The sequence below is a fragment of the Somniosus microcephalus genome, chromosome 2, assembly GCF_052327205.1.
Source record: "Somniosus microcephalus isolate GS21.2 chromosome 2, FLI_Smic_1.0, whole genome shotgun sequence".
NCBI lineage: Eukaryota > Metazoa > Chordata > Chondrichthyes > Squaliformes > Somniosidae > Somniosus > Somniosus microcephalus.
The window spans coordinates 101018221-101032518 of NC_140988.1; the positions used below are offsets into that span (position 1 = coordinate 101018221).

The following is a 14298-nucleotide window of genomic DNA, read 5'->3' on the forward strand; positions in this document are numbered from 1 at the left end:
AAAAACAGTCAAAAACATCTGTCACTCCCACAACCTGGGGAGGAATAACAAAACTTGCCCATCCAATTGGCCTTCATCATCGGCCTTACAAAAATAAGCCCGCCCCTCCACAACACAAACACCCCCATAAAAACAAAAAATGCCTTCATCTTCGGCCTTACCAAAATAAGCCCCCCCGAGAACACAAACACCCCCATATAAAAAAAACCGCTATCACCACACTCTACTGGGTGTGCCGAGAGGGCGAGTCCTTATGCAGGCTTCTCCGGCCCCTGCCCGACCTACTGCTCCGCCTCAACCTGGGCCCTGTGGGTGTGGCAAGGCTGGGGGAAGGCTCATGAGGGCCACAATGCGTGACGGCAGATGCCCTTGGGGGGTCGGCCTAGACGAGGCCCGGCCCGGGAGGGGCCGGCTGCTGACTGCTGCAGCTGTGGCTGCCCAGCATCAGTCTCAGCAGCAGCTCGTCGCACCTTGGCTGGGGGAGTGGCAGTGTCGGCTGCACCAATGGGGGCAAGCTGGCTGATGCCAGGCGCGCGCTGTTCGCCAGAGACACTGGCACTCGGCCGGGCTGGCAGTGCAACAAGCGCACCAATCTGGTGGAGGCCAGACCGCTGTGCTGCAGCAGGGCGGCGGGTGCCCTGGCGATGCCTCCGCGCCACAGCGAGTGTGGCAGAAGTGAGTGCCCGAACTGCCCTGGTATGTGCCCGCATCAGATCTGCCAGTGTCTGGACGGCACCACTCATGGACTCGCGACTCGCGTCCTGCGCTGCCGCGAGTTGCTGGACACCCCTGTCCTGCGCTGCCGCGAGTTGCTGGACACCCCTGTCCTGCGCTGCCGCGAGTTGCTGGACACCCCTGTCCTGCGCTGCCGCGAGTTGCTGGACACCCCTGTCGTGTGCTGCCGCGAGTTGTTCGACCCCCCGGCCTGTGATTCCCCGAAAGCGACCACACTATGAGCCAGGGACTCAATGGCCTGAGGCAACTATCCCACAACCCCCATGAACTCCTTGTGGCGCCGCTCCGACGCCGCGGACATCTCATCGAGGCGGCGCACCTCCTGGGCGAGGACCGTCTCCGGACTGGAGGGCGGACTCTCCCTCTGGGGAGAAGGCCGCCGTGCTGCCCGACCCTTCCCGCGTGCCTCGACCCCACTGGGCCCAGGAACTGCCCTCCCCTGCAACACTTCCCCCTGCCTCTCCTTCAGGCCAGACGTCTCCCCTCCATTGCCATCCCCTGGCGCGGATGAGGGTTCCCCCGATGTGCCGCCTTCCTCCTGGTCCTCGTCATCCTCCTCCTCCAAGGGCCTGGCACTCTGAGCTTCAGGGACCTCCTCCTCCTCACCAGCTGAAAGCAGGAAGGCACAAGAGTAGCTTTAGAGTGAGGACAGGGCGTCAGCGAGGGAGGCATGAGAGGTTGCATTATGCGCATTGGTCGGACAGTGGGAAAGGATGTAGATCTGAAGCGCAAGGGCAACGAGAGAGGTCCAACCGGTCATGTCCTTACGAGTGGCTCCCAGTACAGGGTCCGCATCTCCAATGGCAACAGGGCCAGTCACCCGGCCACGCATGAGTCGAGCCACGCTCTCCTCCAGCTCACTGAGCGCCTGGTACTGGGGACGGCCTCCCCCGGTGGCAGACTGGCTCCTCAAATTCCGCGCCAGCTTGGCCTGCAAGAGAAAGGACGGCCTCTAAGTACAGTGTGGTGCCCTGTTGCTGTGTGCACTGCCTCCCATGGTCGAATAGCTTGGCCAGTGTGGTGCCCTGTTGCTGTGTGCACTGCCTCCCATGGTCGAATAGCTTGGCCAATGTGGTGCCCTGTTGCTGTGTGCACTGCCTCCCATGGTCGAATAGCTTGGCCAGTGTGGTGCCCTGTTGCTGTGTGCACTGCCTCCCATGGTCGAATAGCTTGGCCAGTGTGTTAAGTGCAGAGAGTGCTATTGATGATCATGCCAGTGCCATAGCTGCGGGAGGAGGGCTGCCCATTAGGCCTTTGAGGTCCCTTTGCCCATAATGTGAGGTGCACATGCAAGGATGAGGAGGACACTGGAAAGGGTACTCACCTTCACCATCCGAGTGAGGTCGTTGTACTTCTTGCGGCATTGGTCCGCACTCCTGGGGACATCGCTGGTGGATGACACCCTGTGGGCGATTTTCTTCCAGGCTCTCCTGTACTGCCTCCTGGGAGCCTTCTTGCCACTGTCCGGGCACAAAATCTCTCTTTTCTTTTCCACACCATTAACCAGCACCCTCAAAGCATGCTGGGAGAAGCGCTGCGCTCGTTCACGGGCCTTCTCCATGGCTTCAGGCGCTATTTGGGTCCACCAGCAGTGTTGAGGCCTAGCTGCAGGGCTCCACTATGCAGGGCGTGGCAGCAGTCAAAGTCGACCCTTCCCCCTTTAAGAGCTGGCCGGCGTCAGGGTGTCTGCTGTCAATCAAAACATGACCGCACCTGCGCTGCGCCCGGCCTCGGCGTTATCAGTCCGCATCGCCGGCTTAGCGCCTGAAGATAGCAGTGCAACGCCAGTTTCAGCGCTCGCCCAAACTCTTGGCCAAATCTACTGAATTTCGGCGAAGTGGCCTACACTTTCCGGCGGGCGCTAACTTTAGCGACCGCCCGACTTTACCGCCCCAAAAGTGGCCAGACTGAATTTCTAGGCCAGTATCTCAGACAACGCAGAATTCCCAAAGTATTATACTAAAGTATCCTTAGACTGTGACGCCTGGTTCTGGACTCCCCCGCCATCGGGAACAGCCTTCCTGCATCTAGTCGGTCTAGCCCTGTTAGAATTTTATAAGTTTCAATGAGATCCCTTCTCATTCTTCTAAACGCCAGCGAATATAAGCCCAATCGATCCAATCTCTCCTCGTACGTCATTCCTGCCATCCCAGGTATCAGTCTGGTGAATCTTCGCTGCACTCCCTCCATGGCAAGAACATCCTTCCTCAGATAAGGCGGCCAAAGCTGCACACAATACTCAAGGTGTGGTCTCACCAAGGCCCAGTCTCACCAAGGCCCTGTACAACTGCAGCAAGACATACTTGCTCCTGTACTCGAATTCTCTCGCTATGAAGGCCAGCATACCATTTGCCTTCTTAACCGCCTGCTGCACCTGCATGCTTACCTTCAGCAACTGGTGCACAAGGACACCCAGGTCTCATTGCACTTCCCCTTCTCCCAATCTATTGCCGTTCAGATAATAATCTGTCTTCCTGTTTTTGCCACCAAAGTGGATAACCTCGCATTTATCTACATTATTCTGCATCTGCCCAATCACCCAACCTGTCGAAATCATACTGGAGTTTCTCTGCATCCTCCTCACAGCACACACGCCCACCCAGCTTTGTGTCGTCTGCAAACTTGGATATATTACATCTAGTCCCCTCGTCTAGATCATTAATATATATTGTGAATAGCTGGGGTTCTAGCACCGATCCCTGCGGTACCCCACTAGGCATTGCCTGCCACTCAGAAAAGGACCCGTTAATTCCAACTCTTTGCTTCCTGTCTGCCAACCAGTTCTCTATCCAGGTGTTTTAACTTTGCATGCTAATCTCTTATGTGGGACTTATCGAAAGCCTTCTGAAAGTCCAAATACACCACATCCACTGGTTCTCCCTTATCTATTCTACCAATTACATCCTCAAAAAATTCCAGTAGATTAGTCAAGCATGATTTACCTTTTGTAAATCCATGTTGACTTTGTCCGATCCTGTCACTGTTTTCCAAGTGCTCTGCCATTACGTTTTTTACAATGGACTCTAGCATTTTCCCCACTACCGATGTCAGGCTTACCGGTCTGTAATTCCGTTTTCTCTCTACCACCTTTTTTAAATAGTGGGGTTACATTAGCTACCCTCCAATCCATGGGAACTGTGCCAGAGTCTATAGAATTTTGGAAGATGACCAGCAATGCATCTACTATTTCTAGGGCCACTTCCTTAAGTACCCTAGGATGTAGATTATCAGGCCCTGGGGATTTATCGGCCTTCAATCCCATCAATTTTCCTAGCACCATTTCCCTCCAAATACTGATTTCATTTAGTTCCTCCCGCTCATTAGACCCTATGTCCCCGACATCTCTGGGAGGTTATTTGTGTCCTCCTTTGTGAAAACAGAACCAAAGTATGTATTTAATTGGTCAGCCATTTCTTTGTTCCCCATTATAAATTCCCCTGATTCTGACTGCAAGGGAACTACGCTTGACTTCACCAATCTTTTTCTCTTCACATATCTATAGAAGCTTTTACAGTCAGTTTTTATGTTTCCTGCAAGCTTACTCTCATACTCTATTTTCCCCCTCTTAGTTAATCCTTTTCTCCTCCTTTGCTGAATCCTAAACTGCTCCCAATCCTCAGGTTTGCTGCTTTTTCTGGCCAATTTATATGTCCTCTCCTTGGATCTTATGCTATCCCTAATTTCCCTGGTTAGCCACGGTTGCGCCACCTTTTTTGTTTTATTTTTATCCCAGACAAGGATGAACACATTTTTTAGTTCATCCGTGAGATCTTTAAATGTTTGCCATTGCCTATTCACCGTCAACCCTTTAAGTAACATTCCCCAATCCATCCTAGTCAACTTGCCCTCATACCATCGTAGTTTCCTTTATTTAAATTCAGGACCCTAGTCTCTGAGTCAAATACTTCACTCTCTATCTTAATGAAGAATTCCATCATATTATGATCGCTCCTCCCCAAGGGGCCTCGCATAACAAGATTGCTAATAAATCTATTTCAATTTTTTTTTTTTTTATTTGTCACATAACCAAATACAACAAGTGAAATCCAGGCAGTGAAATGCTTTTCCTTAACGAGCCGAGCGCACCAAGCAGCAAAGGACACTTAGCTGCTGGTACGCACGGAGTCCGCAAGGATGGCAGCCATCTTCATCGGCGCCATCACAATAGGGTCCGCTCTCGCCTCGCTCCGCCTTTCCCGCACTCCTGCCCGATAATCTTCAGCCGCCGTGGTACCGACATCCCGGGGCCTGCTTCTCCCTGGCTCTCCTTCCACCCGGTCTGACCTCCGAGCCTCCCGCGGTGTCCGACCTTCCAGGGCCTGCTTGATGGCCTGATCTCTAGTTGGTTCCTCGACATATTGGTCCAGGAAACCATCCCGTATACACTAAGAATTCCTCCTCCACAGTATTGTTTCTAATTTGGTTAGCCCAATCTATATATAGATTAAAGTCACCCATGATAATACTGTGCCCTTATTGCACACGTCTCTAATTTCCCATTTAATGCCATCCCCAATCTCAGCATTACTGTTTGGGGGTCTGCATACAACACCCTCTAACGTTTTCTGCCCCTTGGTATTTCTCAGCTCTACCCGTACAGATTCCACATCATCAGAACTAATATCTTTCCTTACTACTGTGTTAATCTCCTCTTTAACCGAAGGGCCTACTCCTGCTCCTATCTTCTATGTTTCTAACCAGCAATGCTACCCCACCTCCTTTTCCTTTTTGCCTGTCCTTCCTGAATATTGAATACCTCTGGATGTTGAATTCCCAGCCTTGGTCACCCTGGAACCATGCCTCCGTAATCCCAATTATATTATATCCGTTTACATCTATTTGCGCAGCTAATTCATCCACCTTATTACGAATGCTCCTCACATTAAGACACAAAGCCTTCAGGCTTGTTTTTTTAACACTGTTAGACCTTTTAGAATTATTGTTTACTGTGGCACTGTTTGATTTACACCCTTGATTTCTCTGCCTTCCGCTTTTGCTTTTCTCCTTCCTGTCTTTTGCTTCTATCCTTGCTTCCCTTTCCTCTGTTTCCCTGCACAGGTTCCCAACTCCCTGCCATTTTAGTTTAATCTCTATGTATGCTGCTTTGAATCAGCCAGATTACATACATGAAACCAGCAAGGGTTAATTGAATGCTCTCTTCAATTTTCCTTCCAACCCGTTTAAGAGTCTTACCTCTTGTTGGCGATTCCCCAGAGAGCCCAGATTGTGATTACTATTTGGGAAAGAACTTGGAAGAGCTTGTGCCCAAATACTGCGAGGTGGTGCATCTATGCACTACTGCACTTGACAGCCCAATAATATGATTAGTTGCAGAATAAAAGCCTGCACTGTCCAATCACATTTCTGAACTCTTAACTTCTTTGCCTAAATGAAGAGATGCTAAACCGAGGCCCCGTCTGCTCTCTCAGGTGGACATAAAAGATCCCACAGCACTATTTTGAAAAACAGGAGTTATCCCTGGTGTCCTGGCCAATATTTATCCCTCAATCAACATCACTAAAACAGGTTACCTGGTGATTATCAAATTGCTATTTGTGGGAGCTTGCTGTGCACAAATTGGCTGCCGCGTTTCCTACATTACAGCAGTGGCTACACTTCAAAAGTACTTCATTGGCTGTAAATCGGTTTGGGACCTCCTGAGGTTGTGAAAGGCGCTATATAAATGCAAGTCTTTCTTTTCTTTTTTTCTTTCTAAACAGCATTCGATATGTAAAATAAAAATACATTAATATGGAAAATAATAGCCTGAGAATCATGTGAACTTATTTCCATATCATGATGTAAAGCTTAGTATTTCCAGAATTGATTTTTCAGAGCCATTAAGTGTACAAAGCAAACCTTTCATCATGTCAATCATCTCATTATATCAAAGTCATCCTTTCCTTATCACTAAGTTATGTGCTACTAAAAAATGTCTCAAAGTTGAGAATCATTGCAATCACAATAGATTTAAAAATACAATTCTTTGGCAAGGTCGGATATTTTCCATCACAGTGCTGTGTTAGGGTGCAGCAATAGATTACTGACGTGTCCTCCAGCTTTCAAACATACTTTTCAGATGTTTACAGCATTTTCCATGGGAGAGGAGGAGTTCGAGGATACCCAATGGCATGAGAACTAATTTAATTTCATTCCTGAAAGGAGGATTATTCGCATTCGTATAATGTAGATTCCAATTATACCAGAAAATAAATTACTTCAAGATAAGAAATGAAATGAACAATGTATTTAAAATTGTAAGTATTACACTCTAACATAAGAACACAAACATAAGAAATAGGGGCAGGAGTAGGCCATTCGGCCCCTCGAGCCTGCTCCGCCATTCAATAAGATCATGGCTGATCTTCTACCTCATCTCCACTTTCCTGAACCATATTCCTTGATTCACTTAATATTAAAAAATCTATTGATCTCTGTCTTGAATATACTCAATGACTGAGCCTCCACAGCCCTCTGCAGTAGAGAATTCCAAAGATTCACCACCCTCTGAGTGAAGAAATTTCTCCTCATCTCAGTCCTAAATGGCTGACCCCTTATTCTGAGACTGTGACCCCTGGTTCTGGACTCCCCAACCAGGGGAAACATCCTCCCTGCATCTACCCTGTCAAGCCCTGTAAGAATTTTGTATGTTTCAATGAGATCACCTCTCATTCTTCTAAACTCCAGAGAATATAGGCCTAGTCTACTCAATCTCTCCACATAGGACAATCCCCCCATCCCAGGAACCAGTCTGGTGAACCTTTGTTGCACTCCCTCTACGGCAAGTACATCCTTCCTTAGGTAAGGAGATCAAAACTGTACACAGTACTCCAGAGGTGTGGTCTCATCAGGGCCCTATACAATTGCAGTGAGGCGTCTTTGCTCTTATACTCAAATCCTCTTGCAATAAAGGTCAACATACCATTTGCTTTCCTAATTGCTTGCTGTACCTGCATGTTAATTTTCAGTGATTCATGTACAAGGACACCCAGGTCCCTCTGAACACCAACATTTCCCAATCTCTCACCATTTAACAAAATACTCTGCTTTTCTATTTTTCCTACCAAAGTGGATAACTTCACATTTCTCCACATTATATTCCATTTGCCGTGTTCTTACTCACTCACTTAGACTGTCTATATCCCCTTGAAGCCTCCTTGCATCCTCCTCAAAACTTACATTCCCACCCAGCTTTGTATCATCAGCAAACTTGGATATATTGGGCCGGATATTCCGATCCCTATGGGTGGGTACGCGCTATGTACCCACCCATAGGGACATCGGAAATGCCGGTTTCAGGCATGCGCATGCGCTGGAAACCAGCATTTCCGATCTGTCAAGAAAGCTCTTGACAGATCCTCCAGCTGCCCAGGAGAAGGGCCTCTGTGGACGGACAGTTCCGCATTTTGGAGACCCTCCTCCCGCAGAAAACCCTTACAATTCTTGCGCCTGGTAAAAGCAGGTGTAAGGTCTGCTCTTACCAGGATAAGAGTTGAAAAAAGTAAAAACTTTTTCTACTGATTTATCATTTAAAACTACTTTAAAAAAAGGTAAGTTTATTTCAAGCCCCGTAAAAAAACTTTATTTTTTTCAAAAATTTAAAGTTTTGTTTAAAATAGTTAATTTATTTGTACTTTCAAGTCATTTTAAAAAGGTGATTTAAAAAAAAATTATTTAAAGTTTTACTATGTTTTGGGGGAGATCTCCATTCATATACTTGACAGGTCTTCCTGTCAAATGTATGAAGGGAGATTCCCTTCTTTGATTGGCTCCCCATGGCCCACGTGATCCCAGGGACGCTGCGATCTACCTGCGCCTCTGGGATACGTGGGCCCTGCGCACTGGCAATTTGGAGAGGCCCAGCATCGGAACTGTGCCCCTCCCGGGAGCCCTCAGGTAAGGGTGCAGATTTTTCCAGATTGCAGTCCTCTGCCCGCGGGAGGCCTGCGATCGGAATATCTGGGCCATTACATTTGGTCCCCTCATCCAAATCATTGATATAGATTGTGAATAGCTGAGGCCCAAGCACTGATCCTTGTGGTACCCCACTAGTTACAGCCTGCCAACCCAAAAATGAACAGTTTATTCCTACTCTGTTTTCTGTCCATTAACCAATCCTCAATCCATGCTGGTGTGTTACCCCAAATCCTATGAGCCCTCATTTTTTTTTAATAACCTCTTGTGTGGCACCTTATCAAATGCCTTCTGAAAATCCAAATACACCACATCCACTGGTTCCCCCTTATCTATTCTGCTAGTTACGTCAAAAAACTAACAGATTTGTCAAACACGATTTCCCTTTCATAAATCCATGTTGACTCTGCCCAATCCTATTATTATTTTCTAAGTGCCCTGTGCACATCCTTAATATATTCTAGCATTTTCCCTACTACTTTTGTCAGGCTAACTGGTCTAAGCTTCCCGTTTTCTCTCTCCCTCCTTTCTTAAATAGTGGGGTTACATTTGCTACCTTCCAATCCGCATTCTGGAATCAATGGAAATGACAACCAATGCATCCACTATCTCTTTCAAAACCCTAGGATGCAGGCCATCAGGTCATGGGGATTTATCGGCTTTCAGTCACATTAATTTCTCCAGTACTACTTTTTTACTAATACTAATTTCTTACAGTTCCTCATTCTCACTTGACCCTTAGTTCTCCACTATTACGGGAAGTTTTTTGCGTCTTCTTCCATGAAGACAGGCACAAAGTATGTGTTTAATTTCTCTGCCATTTCCTTATTCCCCATTATAATTTCTCCTGTCTCTTTGAATAGTGTTTAGCAAACTGCTGTAAATAAACTATTTTACCCTATAAAAAAAGTAAAAGGATATTTTATAGCCCTTTATATTACACTTCTGCATTGATAGCAGAACCAACTTTGGAGACAGCAATGTAGCCGCACTTATATTAAGACAGTGTGGCAATATAAATGAAGTTATATTGCTGCCTACAAAGGAAAAGTTAATTACACCAGATATAACAGCTACTACTTTATTTTGCTGTAAGTGAGGTGAGCACTCAATCCATCCATTAAGGCCAATGATGGAGCTTTCAACTTGCTGGGCTGTGTAGAACTTCCCTAGACATAGATAAGCTGTGCAGCCAGAAATTTAAATCATGATTCGCTACTTTCAAACCAGAGCAAGTGCAAGACTGCATAGAAACATAGAAGATAGGAGCAGGAGTAGGCCATTTGGCCCCTCGAACCTGCTCCGCCATTAAATGCGATCAAGGCTGATCATCCAAATTCAGTACCCAGTCCCTGCTTTCTCCCCATACCCCTTGATCCCTTTAGCCTTAAGAAATATATCCAACTCCTTCTTGAATATATTTAATGTATTGGCCTCTACTGCCTTCTGTGGTAGAGAATTCCACAGGTTCACATCTCTCTGGGTGAAGAAATTCCTCCTCATTTCTGTCCTAAATGGCCTACCCCTTATCCTTAGACTGTGACCCCTGGTTCTGGACTCCCCGACCATCGGGAACATCCTTCCTGCATCTAATCTGTCCAGTCCTGTCAGAATTTTATAAGTTTCAATGAGATCCCCTCTCATTCTTCTAAACTCCAGCGAGTACAAGCCCAATCGACCCAATCTCTCCTCATACGTCATTCCTGCCATCCCAGGTATCAGCCTGGTGAATCTTCGCTGAACTCCTTCCATGGCAAGAACATCCTTCTACAGATAAGGCGACCAAAACTGCACACAATACTCAAGATGTGGTCTCACCAAGGCCCTGTACAACTGCAGCAAGACATCCTTGTTCCTGTACTCAAACCCTCTCGCTACAAAGGCCAACATGCCATTTGCCTTCTTAACCGCCTGCTGCACCTGCATGCTTACCTTCAGCGACTGGTGCACAAGGACACCCAGGTCTCGTTGCACTTCCCCTTCTCCCAATCTATTGCCATTCAGATAATAATCTGCCTTCCTGTTTTTGCCACCAAAGTGGATAACCTCACATTTATCCACGTTATATTGCATCTGCCATGCTTTTGCCCAATCACCCAACCTGTCTAAATCATCCTGGAGTTTCTCGGCATCCTCCTCACAGCACACACGCCCACCCAGCTTTCTGTCGTCTGCAAATTTGGAGATATTACATCTAGTTCCCTTGTCTAGATCATTAATATATATTGTGAATAGCTGGGGTCCAAGGACCGATCCCTGCGGTACCCCACTAGTCACTGCCTGCCACTCGGAAAAAGACCCGTTTATTCCAACTCTTTGCTTTCTGTCTGCCAACCAGTTCTCTATCCAAGTCAATACCTTGCCCCTAATCCCATGTGCTTTAACTGTACACGCCAATCTCTTATGCGGGACCTTATCGAAAGCCTTCTGAAAGTCCAAATACACCACATCCACTGGTTCTCCCTTATCTATTTTACCAGTTACATCCTCAAAAAATTCCAGTAGATTAGTCAAGCACGATTTACCTTTTGTAAATCCATGTTGACTTTCTCCGATCCTGTCACTGTTTTCCAAGTGCTCTGCTATTACATCTTTTATAATGGACTCTAGCATTTTCCCCACTACCGATGTCAGGCTTACCGGTCTGTAATTCCCCGTTTTCTCTCTACCACCTTTTTTGAATAGTGGGGTAACATTAGCTACCCTCCAATCCATGGGTACTGTTCCAGATTCCATCGAATGCTGGAAGATGATCAGCAAAGCATCAACTATTTCTAGGGCCACTTCCTTAAGTACCCTAGGATGTAGATTATCAGGCCCTGGGGATTTATCGGTCTTCAATCCCATCAATTTCCCTAACACCATTTCCCTACAAATACTGATTTCTTTCAGTTCCTCTCTTTCATCAGACCCTATGTTCCCCGACATCTCTGGGAGGTTATTTGTGTCCTCCTTTGTGAAGACAGAACCAAAATATGTATTTAATTGGTCCGCCAAATCTTTGTTCCCCATTATAAATTCCCCTGATTCTAACTGCAAGGGACCTACGCTTGACTTCACCAATCTTTTTCTCTTCACATATCTATAAAAGCTTTTACAATCAGTTTTGATGTTCCCTGCAAGCTTACCCTCATATTCTATTTTCCCTTTCTTAATTAATCCCTTTGTCCTCCTTTGTTGAATCCCAAACTGCTCCCAATCCTCAGGTTTACTGCTTTTTCAGGCCAATTTATATGTCCTCTTCTTGGATCTTATGCTATCCCTAATTTCCCTCGTTAGCCACGGTTGAGTCACCTTTTTTGTTTTATTTTATGCCAAACTGGGATGAACAAATTCTGTAGTTCATCCACGCGGTCTTTGAATGTTTGCCATTGCCTATCCACCATCAACCCTTTGAGTGACATTCCCCAATCAATCCTACCCAACTCACGCCTCAGACCATCGTAGTTTCCTTTATTTAAATTTAGGACCCTAGTCTCTGAGTCGACTACTTCATTCTCCATCTTAATGAATAATTCAATCATATTATGATCGCTCCGACCCAAGGGGCCTCGTACAACAAGATTGCTAATTAATCCTTTCTCATTACATAATACCCAGTCTAAGATGGCCTGATCTCTGGTTGGTTCCTCAACATATTGGTCCAGGAAACCATCCCTTAAACACTCCAGGAATTCCTCCTCCACAGTATTGTTACTAATTTGGTTAGCCCAATCTATATGTAGATTAAAGTCACCCATGATGACTGCTGTGCCCTTATTGCACGCTTCTCTAATTTCCCTTTTAATGCCGTCCCCAACCTCCGCATTACTGTTTGGAGGTCTATATACCACTCCCACTAACATTTTCTGCCCCTTGGTATTTCTCAGTTCTACCCATACAGATTCCACATCATCAGAGCTAATATCCTTCCTTACAATTGTGTTAATCCCTTCTTTAACCAGCAATGCTACCCCACCTCCCTTTCCTTTTTGCCTATCTTTCCTGAATATTGAATACCCCTGGATGTTGCGTTCCCAGCCTTGGCCACCCTGGAGCCATGTTTCTGTAATCCCAATCAAATCATATTCGTTTACCTCTATTTGCGCAGCTAATTAATCCATCTTATTACGAATGCTCCTCGCATTAAGACACAAAGCCTTCAGGCTTGTTTTTTTAACGCTCTTACACCTATTAGAATTATTATTTACTGTGGCTATGTTTGATTTAAACCGTTGATTTCTCTGACTGCCACTTCTGTTTTTCTCCTTCATATCTTTTGCTTTTATCCTCGTTTCCCTTTCATCTGTCCGCTTGCTCAGGTTCCCAACCCCCTGCCATTTTAGTTTAAACCCTCCCCCAGAGCACTAGTAAACACTCCCCCTAGGACATCGGTCCCGGCCCTGCCCAGGTGCAAACCGTCTGGTTTGAACTGGTCCCACCTCCCCCAGAACCGGTTCCAATGTCCCAGGAATTTGAATCCCTCCCCCTTGCACCATTCCTCTAGCCACGTATTCATCTGAAATATCCTTCTATTTCTACTCTGACTAGCACGTGGCACTGGTAGCAATCCTGAGATTACTACCTTTGAGGTCCTATTTTTTAATTTACCTCCTAACTCCCTATATTCCGCTTTTAGGACCTCATCCCGCTTTTTACCAATATCGTTGGTACCTATATGTACCACGACAACTGGCTGTTCACCCTCCCCTTCCAAGATGTTCCGCAGCTGCTCTGAGACATCCTTGACCCTTGCACCAGGGAGGCAACACACCATCCTGGAGTCTCGTTTGCAGCTGCAGAAACGCCTATCTATTCCCCTTACAATTGAATCCCCTATTACTATAGCTCTCCCCCTCTTTTTCCTCCCGTCCTGTGCAGCAGAGCCACCCCTGGTGCCAGGAAGTTGGCTGCTGCTGCCTTCCTCTGATAAGCCATCCCCCCCAACAGTACTCAAAGTGGTGTATCTTTTTGAGAGGGGGATGTCCACAGGGGACCCTTGCACTACCTGCCTGTGCCTAGTACTCTGTCTGTTGGTCACCCATTCCCTTTCTGCCTGTCCAACCTTTGCCTACGGTGTGACCAACTGATCAAACGTGCTATTCACGACCTCCTCAGCCTCGCAAATGGTCCAGTATGAATCCAATCGCAGCTCCAGCGCCGCAATGCGGTCTGCCAGTAGCTGCAGCTGGACACACTTCCTGCACGCATAGTTGTCATACATGTAGTTATTTATCTGTTGTCAAAGGAGTTGTGAAATTAGTACCACAATTTAACTGGATGGATTCTACATAATCAAGAACTCCAGCCATATACGGGGCGGGTGGTGAAGAGAGATTCGAATACACTGTATGGATCATCTGCTGTGTTGTCACCAGGTTTGTTTAGCATATTGGTGGCAATACATTAAATATTCAAAATCTTACTTATGTCAGTAATGTAGTACGATACACTTGCATTGCTCTCAATTCATCACTTCAAATTGATCTCACCACTAGTGACAAATCTGCAACCACAGTACTTCACCCTAATGTCATACAACTCAAAATACTCTTACCAAACACAACCAATGATCGCAAGGACAAAGTGTATAATTATATTGCAGGGTGTTTTTCAAAGGCCAAATGGACATAGCAAGAAAATTTCACAATTTAGTCAGCATTGGGCATC

The 14298-nt window shown here is 46.5% G+C and overlaps 1 protein-coding gene across 2 annotated transcripts in view; it reads right to left on the minus strand.

Moving 5' to 3' along the window:
* lrba (LPS-responsive vesicle trafficking, beach and anchor containing) overlaps positions 1 to 14298 on the minus strand; it is a 991104-nt gene that overhangs the window by 649111 nt on the left and 327695 nt on the right. The gene's annotated exons all lie outside the window — the stretch shown is intronic.